Below are 13,321 nucleotides of genomic sequence, written 5' to 3' on the forward strand. Positions count from 1 at the left end.
TGAACTAATACACTGAGATGAACTTTTAAACATCAAGAGTTAAAATAATTGAATCTGTACTCAAAAATCTTTTCACCAAGTAACTCTAAGCCAAGATAATTTCTCTGGTCATTTCTACCAAATATTCAAAAAGCAGCAATTCCAATCCTACCCAATCTCAGTAAGAAATAGGGAGAAAAATAAAACACTCCGCTAATTCATTTAATGAAGACTATATTCCTTGATCACAAAACAAGCATAAACAGTCTTAAAAAGAAAATTATAGGTCAACTCATTCATGAACTTGGATCCAAAAATCTTAATCCCAAAGTTAGCAGATTAAATCTATCACCACTATATAACAGATAATACCTCATGATGTAATAGTGAATAATCAGTTAAAGCAATTCACCATATTAACAGAGTAAAAGAAAAAAATGAATAATGATCATAATAAAATCAACAAAAGGCATTTGATAAAACAAAAATTCAAGATTTATATCAAAATATTAAGTGATTAGGTATCAATGTGATACAGCTACAAAAATCACTGAGGGGAAAACACAACACAACTTGGAGAAATATTAAAGGAAACCTAAATGTATCAGGAAATCAATTATCTCTCAGGATTTGAAAACTCAATATGATGAAAACATCAATTCTTTCTAAACTTATCCTTACAGCCAATGTAACCCAATTAAAATTCTAGCAACTTTTTTTTTGAAAAAACAAAAAAGGAGAAATGGCTATTAAACCATACATGTTATCAAAGAACAAAAATCGAGACGGTACTGAATAAGAAAAACAAATTTGTAAAACATCCAAGCTGAATGTCAAGATTCATTATAAAACTTCAGTAACTAAGATAGTGTAACAATTATGCAAAGACAGAGGAAAAACAGGCAAGTGAACCCAAACAGAAAGCTCAGGAAGACGCTGCACATGTAGGCATACTAGCTTTATGACAGGACTATCAGTGCTAATCAATGAGGCTAAGTGAGACTTTTAAACAAATGGCATCAGGACAATTTGATGTCTGTATGAGGAAAAATTAAATTAGACCATGATTTCAAATCATATCACAAATCAATGTTAGGCGGAATAAATATCTAAAAATTAAAGGCAAGGATATTAGGCATTTTATGATAATATAGGAGAACATCACTGACTTCTAGATTTGGAAAATTACCTCCGTCTTAGAAAGTCCTAATCCTAATGGACCAGATTGGTAAGTGTAACTTCCAGTAAACTAAAAATTTTTGTTCAACAAAAACAACAAAAAGGCAATCCATACAGTGAAAGAGATAATTTACCATACTGTTCATATTTCAAATATACACATATGCACACATAGTTTAAAAGTGAACAAAAGATTTAAAAGGGTACATTAAAAAAGAAGAGTACCAAGTGGCCAATAATCATGTAAAAAAAGGAGCTTGACCTCACTGGTAGCCTGGGAAATATAAGTTAAAACAATTACCATGCTGTAAAATGATATACCCACAGATTCCTAGGTATCTACCCCAGAGAAAAAATGTTGGACATATGTTCAAAAATTTTCAGTGTAGCACTGCTTTAGGATACTCAAATAGCAGATAGGAATGCAGTATTAGGAGTTATTCTAAATGATAAATATGGCAATACACAATATGGATGGATCTCAAAAATATAATATCTAGGAAAAGGGAAGATACAGAAGAACTAGCATTTTATAATTTAATAAATTTCAAAAGTATATGAAAATAGACTGATATGTACAGGCACTCGTACACATGTGATAAAAATATGAAGCAAAGACAAGTGATTATCATGCAGTTCAGACAGCCATTACCTTTGGGAAGGGAGAGAGTCATACTAGTGAAGGCATGCACAGGGGGCACTGAAGGTCTCCACTGTACTAGATCATGATCTAGTTCTTGCAAACAAACATGCTCTCTTCCTCTTATTTATTAAAGTATGCATTTCTGTTTTATGCGTTTCTGTCCACATATGATTTGGAATTTAGATGAAACACACTATCCTCCGCTTATTCTTTTTCTCCAGTGAGTCAATCCTGAAAGCACTAACATTCTTTAAATGTCTACATGAGGTGGTGTCTATGTGGCATGTAACATGACAGTGGGTTTCTTACTGAGACGAAGAAGGAGATTAAAGTAATGATTGTATCAACAGACTCACCCAGGCACTAAAAATGTATTTGCAAAACCCCATACACTCTTTGGATAAGTAATCATGATTTTGCTGCATTTTAAGTTTCCTCTGAGGTAGTTCAGTGATGTGGAACTGAATCATTAGCCAGTTCTTCAATGTGTAACTTCTGTTACCTGGGAAGAGAGGCAGAAAATGAAGTGTTTGGAGTAGAACAAAAAATTCTCGTTATCTGAATGCTGAGGGAATGGCACAAGTGGCTATTTCTGAGATTCAAATATCTCTTAAAGACGTCTCGAGGGATATGGCAGTCCCTACTTCTCACAAGGTTGATGACGATTACCTGGAGAGCTTTAATAAGCACAGCTGTTAGGCTAATGGGATGTAGAATGTAAAGAAACACAGAGGTAATTCTGAGAATAATTCCCTCTCCTGGTCCTGTTCAAAGCCACCTTTTCTTTCTACTTTCACTTATCTTTTCTGCTAACATGGGCTGATCCCTCACTAACGACCTTTCATTCATCAGTCCTGTTAGTAGTCAAAATGATGGCAAAGGACTAAGGAAGACAGTAATGTCAAAATGCATCAAACTAATATTTCTGATTCTCACAGAAACAAAGTATGAGAACCCCATTTACTCTGCCACATTAAACAGCTAGAAAACAGGACAATATTTATCATACAGTGATTACACATACTAGTCTAAAGGTAACACAACCAGTTTGAGTCCATAGCTGCTCCACTTTCTTTTTCTTTTTTAAAGATTGTATTTATTTATTTGAAAGATAGAGTTATATATATATAAAGAGAGACAGAGAGGAAGGTTTTCCATTCACTGGTTCAATCCCTAAATGTCCTCAATGGCCAGAGCTGTGCCAATCCAAAGCCAGGAGCCAGGAGCCAGGAGCTTCCTCCAAGTCCCCAATGCGGGTGCAGGGGCCCAAACACTCAGGCCATCCTCTACTGCTTTCTCAGGCCATAAGCAGAGATCAGAAGAGGTGCAGCTGGGACATGAACTGGCACACATATGGGATGCCAGAGCCACAGGCAGAGGCTTAGCCTACGAGGCCACAGCTCTGGCCCCACTGCTCCATTACTGATCTAATTTCCTGGTAAGGTATCTGGAAAGGCAGCAGATGATGGTCCAAGTGATTGGGTTCTTTCTTCCATGTGGGAGACCCAAATGGAGTTCCTGACTCCTGGCTTCAGCCTGGCCCAGCCATTGCTGTTGTGGCCATTTGGGGTGTGAACCAGCAGATGGAAGACTTTTCTCTCTGTCATTCTCTCTGCCCCCACCTCAACCCCCTTCTCCACTTCTCCCCCATCTTGTTTTCTCTCTGATGTTCTGCCTTTCAAATAAATTATTATTTTTTTATAATTTATGTATTTTATTTGAAAGACAGAATTACAGAGAGGCAGAGAGAAGGAGAGAGGTCTTCCATTTGCTGGTTCACTCCTCAGATAGCCAGAACTGCCGGAGCCATGCTGATCCGAAGCCAGGAACCAGGAGCATCTTCCAGGTCTTCCACACGGGTGCAGGGGCCCAAGAACTTGGGCCATCTTCTACAACTTTCCCAGGTCATAGCAGAGAGCTGGATGGAAAGTGGAGCAGCCAGGACTAGAACCAGTGCCCAAATGGGATTCCAGCACTGCAGGTGGTGGCTTTTACCTGCTATACCATTGCGCCAAACCCTCTAATAAATTATTTTAATCTTTAAAATAAAGAGAGCACAAGAGTGTGGTCCTCAAGAGAAGTAAAACGAGTAAGGTAAGCCTTTGGTTGTGTTAGTGGCTTACCCAGAGTTTTCCAGGCCACAGTGATAGTTTCCAGGCCATGGGGAGCTTCAGTATTTACATCCCTGCACTTGCCAGTCAGTCATTGCTTAAGGACACCAACTGTATACCCCCTCAGAAATACTCAAATCTCCTCATACTGCTTCAGTGTGATCCATCTACAAAGAGATATACATGCTAGGCAGGTTGCTAGGAATGAAAACTTACTCAAAGCCAGTGTCCAGGAAAATGGGAAAGAAATCTGAGAACTTGTGTGTAAAACACCAATGTTCTCTGCCACAGTAGTTAACATTCTTTTGGAAAAACAGACAATTCACAAAACCAGAATAAGAATCAGTGAGTACAGTGAAATATATTGGTTTTCACAAGCAGTCACGAACTATATTTAAAACAATGAAGAAATAGCATGTAACATTTATCCAACTGGCAAAATTTTAAAAGACTAATGTATCTTCAGCAGAAGAAGTATTCTTAAAGAATGCTAGCAGAAATATAGAATGAAGTAAATTTAGAGCATGGTAACCTGGAAACACAATTTAAATGAGGTATTCCACTAAGCCAACAATGCTTCTCTTGAGGTCCCATCCTAAATACATGTGCAAAGGCATGCTGAGAAAAATTGTATTTATAATAGGAATAATTTGATAAGAACCAACATTTATTGATCTAGACATTTATACTTAAAAATTAGAATGCATCTATACAATAAAAATTAATGCAGCCATTAAAGTGATAGTATGTGTTGTTATTTATTTAAAAAAAAGCATTAACCAGCCCAGTCTTATGCATACACACAAATACATGCACATATATACTCGCTCTGAATTCCTTTGAGAGTTATATCTGGCTCAACTATATTATAGGTAGTCTAGAATCATATTCTCTGAAGTTTCCAAAGTGACTCCTTACAGCTGAAGGAACTGAGTTACTTTACTTAATTATAAGGCTATTTGAAAAGTTATATGATCTAAAAAGACACTTATAATTGATTTAAACTATTTTGTTAAGAAATTCAGATCATCCTTGAATATGGCTTCAACAAAAATGTCTTGACAATCTGTCTTGACATTTCTTCTGCTCCATTTGAAGTCAAGGTTCTCCTGCAATCCTTTCATTTTTTCTCCTAGTTTTACTTGATTCTTTTGAGTTACCACACAAAACAAATAGTATACAACAGCAGAAAGCAGACCATCTCTCCTACGAGAAAAGTTCATTGCTTGCTGCTCCAGACTGAGTCCTCTTTCTAATCCCATGAACTGGGGCACTGTGGGCACATACCACAGAAGCACACATTATATTTGTTCTCTAAAATAATCATCCTTCAGCCTCTTCGATCACAGCTTTTATGATAGCTTAGCTACCAGTGCTTGAAATCCCCAGTTTATCAAAATTCCTTCCAAACTGCAATGCAAGGTGCATTGAGCATGGCTAGTCACAACTGGTATATAACTTTCCTTGACCTGGGAACTACACATCTGTTAATATAAACCAAAAGTATACAATTCTTAGAACAAGAGTGTCCCTGTTGATTTGCTTTGAATTTGTACTTACCTAAAATATGAGGTATTTTTATAATACTATTGAGCAAAATCTAGCCAAACACTTCCTGAACTAACTTAAGGTTCTTACTTCCTATTAAATTTCTTTCTTTTTTCATTAGTCTATAAATATCATTTTAAATCCTAATTCTATAGTCCAGTAGATTTACTATTTGGTGATTTATAATCATAAACTTCATTAATAAGCACTATTTAACTTATTCATTTTATGTAGTATGATACAGTTTATTAAATATTGGGACTGGAAATAAATCAATGGCACTGCCCTGTGACAAAAGATACTATTAAAAGAGAGCCCAGGCAGAGAAGGAAGGGAAGACAGAGGCTTCAGAATGCCAGTGGAGAACACAGACTCCAAATTATACATTTGCTCTTTGGGAGCACTGTCATGGATCTTTTCAGAACAGTGATGTTTCTCCTTGGAAAAGGAACAGATATAGGTTACCTGAAATTATTCAGCACTTAAAAACTAAAGCTAACTCTGACTAGAGCTAAATTTTAACCAGAATTTATTTTCACAATTTTTAGTAAACTCACATTCAGAGAATAATAACAAGTGGCATCACCAGTACATTTGTAGAATCGATGTATTTCTTTCATGGTTCCATGTGTGAGTAACAGTGAAAAGACATCTGTTTTGGGTCAGTCTTTTAGCGTTTACATTCTAACTCTGACATTTATTGTGTAAGTTACCTAACCACCCTGTGCTCAATACCTCTGTTCATGCATCTGTAAAAATGCTTACCTATCTGTAAAAGATCATCAAGTTAACTTTTATTGTGTATTTATTATGTGTCAGGAACTTTTCTGAGAGCTTTAGATATTTTAATCATCATAAAAGATTGGTACTCATTTCACAGATAAGGAATATGAGACACAGAGAGGTTAAATGCTGCCCAAACTCACATATTTGGCAAGTAATAAAGCCCAGATTTAAGCCCAATCTGGATCCAAGGTAGATGCTTTTAGTCACTACTCCATCCTGCTTCCCTACAGAGTAAAAATAGAACAGAACTTAAAGGGTTGCTGTAAGAATTACAAGAGACATCACACGGAAAATACTTGGAATAGTAAGAGTTCAAGTATGTACCTATTTTTATTATTGTTTTAAAATATTACGTCTTTCTACCTCTAATAGCACATCTCCCATACATCTGCCAAGGGACTTTCAATGTAGCATATGACAGTTTATCATTTTAAAATGCTGTGTAAATTTTAACAGTTTGAAAATTATAAGTCTAGTTGCCCCTTGCAACTTGCAATAGGCACATGAACTAATCTATACATCTACTAAGTATATAATTAGGATGTTCACAAACAGAATTAATTAGAAATGCATTTTTGAGATGTGTGTTTGGGTTAGGATGCCCGCATCTTACATAGGAGGACCTAGGTTCAATTCTCAGCTCTGGCTACTCACTCTGGCTTCCTGCTAATGTAGAGCTTGGGAGGCAGAAGTTATGGCACAAGTGGTAGAGTTTCCGTCACCCACACAGTAAACCTGGATCCTCTGCTCCCAGCTTTGGCCCACCAGCTGTTGCAGGCATGTGGGGAGTGGATGAGCAGATGAGCTCTCACTCTTTCTCTCTCTCTCCCCTCCTGCAATTTAATTAATTTACTAATTAAAAAAGAAACACATTTGGAGACCTTAATGTTTAAAGAAGCCCCCAGATAAATGCTTCCTGAGGCAAATAGTTCTTTGGAAACAAGAATAATTTAACTCACCTGCCTATGTAAGTATATGTCAGTCTCAGAACACAGCAAAACCTATGATGTCAAAACACAAAAGCAGATACATTCTGAGCTGTTGACTACCTGAGACCACTGAGCCTTCATGAAGGAGTGTTTGTCACATGATCATGACCATAAGCACACAACCAGCACCCTATTCCAAGAGAAAAGAAAAAATTATCATCTAGCTAGCAGGCCAACCTAGGTGCTTCTTCAAGATGTAAAAATGGAGAGAGAATGTGAAGATAAGGAGAGAAAATACAATACCCCCCTCTTTTTTTTTTTTTTTTTTTTTTTTTTTTTTTTTTTTTTTGTCATTTTGTCATCTGCTAGCAAGTGTGGAGATTTCTTTGCTAAGGAGTTCTAAGCCTCTGAGATACTCAAAGGCATAAGAAGGGTAGCACTGTTTCTTCACAAAAGAGAGGATTGAAAAACTGACCAGCATAACCAATAGGCTTAATGAGTCAAAGTATAGCAAGGACAAGGAGCCAGAGAAAAGCCAAGAAGGAGGTTTACGAGTCCCTGAATAAGGCCAATAAATCCTTCAGCACGTGGATGTCAAGGCCTCAGTCTGTGCACCAGATGCAGCTTGATGGATGGGTTTATCTGTCCCAAAAGGCATATAGAGATTGTTCTGCCTTTGGCCCCACACATAGGTGAGACAGAGCTCTAGTGTTTTCCCCCGTAGCCTTTTTCAAATGTATTACATGTCTCCCACTCAGTATTTCCATTTCTTTGTCCTCCAGTTCCAGCACTGAACAAGCAATTTTAGAACCTCAGTATATGAAGAGTGCATTTACTGTCCTTAGACTGCCAAGACATCTCACTCTTGAACTAAATCAAGAAAAATATAATACTCCTGTTAATTCAAAGCACTTGAAAGAATGGTATCTTCTCCCCTTGATCTCACAAAAGTCAGAAATCAATTCACTGTACTTTGCATCTTCTTTCAATCTTCCTCATAATCACTTCTAAAAGATGGTATTGACCAGTCCAGACCCACTCAGTATTTTGGTACAGCTCAAGTATACTTCCTGTTTGCCTCCTCACTATATATACTTCAGGGTTGATGTCATGAAAGGATCCCAGGGAGTGAACTATTGACCTCAACCTGAGGAGAAGTTCAGCCCACAGGAACATATCTTTATGAATCAGAGACAGGACAGTTTAGCTCCACTTCTAAAGAGCTGAAAGGGGGTCACAAATATGCTATGAAATGTTATCATGAAGGTGAAGATACAGGTAGATGTACAAAGAGCATACTGCCTTGAGAAGAACTGAGTTCCTAACTTGGATAATGTATTGCCAAAGATGTCCCAGATGGAGCAATACTCTCACCAAACCATGCTTCTCAGTTGTCTTCCAAACAGAACAAACATCTTGCCAACTCAAACCTTTACACATGCTGGTTCCTGTTCCTGGTTGGCCCTTCTCTGACATTTATATCCCCACCACCCTTAGGTGATTGGCCCCCAACTACCATCCTTTCAACCATAACCATGTTTTATTTATCCCAAGAATGTAAAAATCATTAATATAAAATATGAAATGTTATGTTTATAAATTTAAATAGAAAATTAAATTATTGTTTAAGTAGATTAAAATGACAAAATTCAAGATTCATTATTTACAACAAAAATTTAAAAATATATTGCTATTATAGTGGAAGTAAATCTCATTAACCTAATCAAAAACCTACAGAAATCAGCAGTCTGTGATCATATTAATACTGAGATCAGACAAAAGACAAGAAGTCCTTTTACATAATTTCTTTTCAAAATTACACTTTCTATCCTACAGAATGCAATAGACAAGAAAATATATAAAATGTAATAAAGGATGAAAAGAAAAACATAAAAAATGCTTGCCTACCCAGAAAAATGAAGGATGCTTACAAATAAACTATTATGGTTTCCAAATAATAGAGCATTCCTATATATCAAAATAAACTCATTTAAAACTGTAAGAGTGATAAAAATCAATCTTTCATTTTAAAAAGCAACAAAAATCTTCAATTCCTTCATAATAAACCTATGGAATTCAATTTAACATCTTTGTGGGAAAATATCATGAAATACAAGGAAAATATGAGTGAAGGACATAAAATGTGAGTGAAGGAAATTAAAAATGCCTTATGTTTTGAGAATGGATTAGAAGATACAGTATTATAATCATATCAGTTCTCTCCAAAGTAATCTATACAATATGTTTGGCTTAAGATACCAAAAGAATTTTTCATGTAATTAATACATAAAGGAGAAAATATCGAAAATATCTGGACCATTTTAAAAAGGAACAAAGTGGGAAAAAATTGTTAACAAATATTAAGACTGTAAAACTGTATGCAACTGATACAAAACCCTTTGTATGTAGCTACTTTTTATGTGATAGAATTGGTATTGTACATCTGAAGTGAAAGAAAACAGACTACTCAAAAATTTGAGAGACAACTGGTTCTCTAAATTGAAAAAATAGAAACACACTTTACACCATACACAATAATAAATCCTGGCTGAACCAAAGAATTATATATAAAAATAAATATTTGGTCAATCTTCAAAGAAAATGGAGGCATATGCCTTTGCCAATTTCCATTAGGGCAGAATTTCTTAGACAAGGTAAAAAAATACCCAATCTACTAAGCCCACTAAAGAAACAATGGATACATTGAACTAATTACAACATTTTAAACTTTTTCACAAAAATACAGTACAAAGTCAAAAGACAAGGCACAGACTTGGAGCAAATACTTGCGAACAACATAAATAGCAGATATCAATTATCCAGAAATATCTAAAGAATTCCTTCAAGTCATTAGGAAAAAGAAAACTCAACAGATAAATGGGCAAATGACAGGCACTGAAGAAGAATCACAAATGGCCAATAAATGCATGAAAAAGGCTCTCAGCCTAATTGATAATAAAATGTAAACAATGAGATGCCATTCACTTGCACTTCACACCCACCAGATTGGTAAAAATGTTAGAGTTGGCTATGATGTGGAGCAATGGAAATTCTCATGTGCTGACATTAGGAGCGTGAATTGGCCCAACTGTTACAGAGAGCAATTTGGCAATAACAAGCAGATCTGTTGGTGTTCATACTCTATAAGCCAGGAAATCCTCTTTTGAGTGTTCATCTTCAGAGATTTTTGCATGTTGCCTTCAAAGCAACATGTTAAAAACATTCATTTTCTCATTGTTTATCCTCATTGGAAGAAGTAAAAATCCATCAACAAAATAAACAAATATATGAGGGCATATATGTGGCATACGGAATATAGAGTACAGCAGTTATAATCTATCAAAAGGTGTAAATTCCAAAATAAAGCAACACATTGTGCTTACAACATGCCTAACATTGTTCTAACGGAATTACATGTAGTATTTGACTTATTTAATATTATTTGTATTAATATTTAATATTCACTACAAGTCACATAGTACCAAACCTAAGCAATTGGTACTGTCACAACCTGATTTAGCAAATGAGGCAACTGAGGCAGAGAAAGATCAAGAAAATTATCGATGACATACAACCACCTTGCAGCAAAGGAATATTCCAATCCAGTCCAGCTGTTAAGTCTTTACTACTTCTGATTTTTTTTAAAGATTGCATAGCACAATACCACTTATACTTATTTTAAGCTGCCAAATATCAACATATGATGTTCAAATACACAAAAATATTTTATGGAGCTGTAAAACAGTATGCAGTATTATTTACAATTTATAATTAATTACTTAATATAAATACCCCATTCTAAGTTATACTATCCTTTACCTCAATTCGAATCTCTCCCAGGTAAAGACACATGAGGTCATTGGCTACAACAGAACACCTGATGATGTACTTCCCACTTCAGTTCAGTCCCTAAGGCAGTGAACAGCTCTGGTCGGGGAAAGCAGTCACTTCCAGGCTCAGTGTCACTGCAGCCATAGTAGAGCGGCCTTTGATATGTCTGTGACTGTAGCAGGAGTGTTTGAAGAGACTGAGTGGAGAGAGGTGGGGGTCAAGAAAGGGAAGCGAACACCACCCCTTCTCATATCACGCTTCAATTCCACTTGTCCCAACTTTAAATGGGTTTGTGCAGTCAAAACCACCAGTTTGGGCTTCACTACAGGCTCAGCCTACAATGTGGACACTTCAAAGACTTCAAAGGGAGGGGACACAGTACTGTATCTGGAGTGGAACCAAAACTGTGGGATTTAGCAAAGCTTTCGGAGGGTGGTTCAAGGGCTTGAAGTGATTTCCACTTAAATACACTGTGAGTGAACAAAAAAAGAATCAAAAAATAATAGGCTGGAGGAAGTGAAAAAACTCAATTTTTCTCTTTTGTTAATGCTATAGAAATATCAATCCTGAGGGCTTGGTGAGATTTTATAAAGCCTGATCCATGAATCTGAGCCTGACTTTTAGAGGCAAAATTCATGAGGTTCTTTCATGCTTTTCTACCCAGCTCCATTTTTAAATAATTGATAGGTAAAAGGAAAAGAAAGAAAATCATAATGGGAGCCTACTCTATACCAGGTGGCATACTAGGCACTTTCATTTATGTTTTATCTTATTCTCATTAGGTTCATCTCATACAACAACCTTTGAAGTGATGTGATCATCTCCTACTTACAAATGAGTAAACTGAGGCCTACTGTGCCCAAACTGTTCCACTAAGGCACAGAAATGAATTCAGTCCAAGTTGTTGTAAGCTGCAAAGCTCCTACCTTTCCACCATGCCATGTGGCTTTTAGAGAATGGAATACAAAAATGGCCTAATCTCTTTTAAAAAGCCAAAATAGCAAAATTACTCCAAGTTAAAAATGCTTGTTTTTTTAATTTATGCACAGCCAAAAAATGCTTTTGGTCTCCTGGAAAAATCACTGGAGGTGATTTTTGTTTGATTTTCAGTTCCTGTGATATACTCAGTGGTTTCATAAGGTTTTAACTAGTGCCCATCAGTAGTAATGGTATGTATTACAGTGGAGGCTCTGGGGCTCTGTGTCCATTCTCTGAAGGCTTTTCTGGTTTCTACTGTTTGTGTTCTAAACAATTAGGAAAACTAGACATGGTTACAGTAAGAGCCTTTCTAATTGAAAAATATAGGTTTTTAAAACCAATTTCTCTATGAACTACACCAGCAAAATGAATATTGTTTAATTTTCATTTTGAATTAAAGACTTGGAAACCTGAGTAATATAGAGGCTAATGATGAACTGAGCTGAATGGAGGCTCCTCTGAGAGCCATAGCGATGTATTAAAACAAGAATTATTTTGTACACTGTGCTGTATTTCAACATTGGATCCTCAGCAGACTGCAAAATCACTTCCTAGATAATGAAATTATAAAAGAATTTTAATTTCATGTTAGAACTTGTATTACAAATTATTAGGGAAAGAAACAAGGGAGAAAATAATTTTCAAGCAAATTCCTCCCATGGATAGCCAAACTGGAAGGGCTTTCTGCTTACAAGACTTGTGAAAAGTTTTATCAAAGGCAGCAGAAATACCTCAAATTTCTGAAACACAAAATCTGTGTAAGGGGCAGTATGAATGTATTTAAATATCAAGGACATCAAAAGGCTGTGATTCAGCCAGCACCCAATTAGCTCAATAGACTAATCCTCCACCTGCACCACCGGCACACCGGGTTCTAGCCCTGGTCGGGGCACTGGATTCTGTCCCGGTTGCCCCTCTTCCAGGCCAGCTCTCTGCTGTGGCCCAGGAGTGCAGTGGAGGATGACCCAAGTGCTTGGGCCCTGCACCTGCATGGAACACCAGGATAAGCACCTGGCTCCTGCCTTCGGATCAGCATGGTGCACTGGCTGCAGCATGCTGGCTGCAACAGCCATTGGGGGCTGAACCAATGGGAAAGGAAGACCTTTCTCTCTGTCTCTCTCTCTTACTGTCCACTCTGCCTGTCAGGAAAAAAAAAAAAAAAAAAAAAAAAAAAAAAAAAAAAGAGGCTGTGATTCAATAACATAGAAAAATAACATAGAAAGGAATCATTTTCTAAATTATGCTAGACAAACATCACAGAATTTTTGGTACTATTGCTGCTTTGTTAAAAGAGGCCATTGGGCCGGCGCCGTGGCTCAATAGGCTAATCCTCCACC

The sequence above is a fragment of the Oryctolagus cuniculus genome, chromosome 5, assembly GCF_964237555.1.
Source record: "Oryctolagus cuniculus chromosome 5, mOryCun1.1, whole genome shotgun sequence".
Lineage (NCBI taxonomy): Eukaryota > Metazoa > Chordata > Mammalia > Lagomorpha > Leporidae > Oryctolagus > Oryctolagus cuniculus.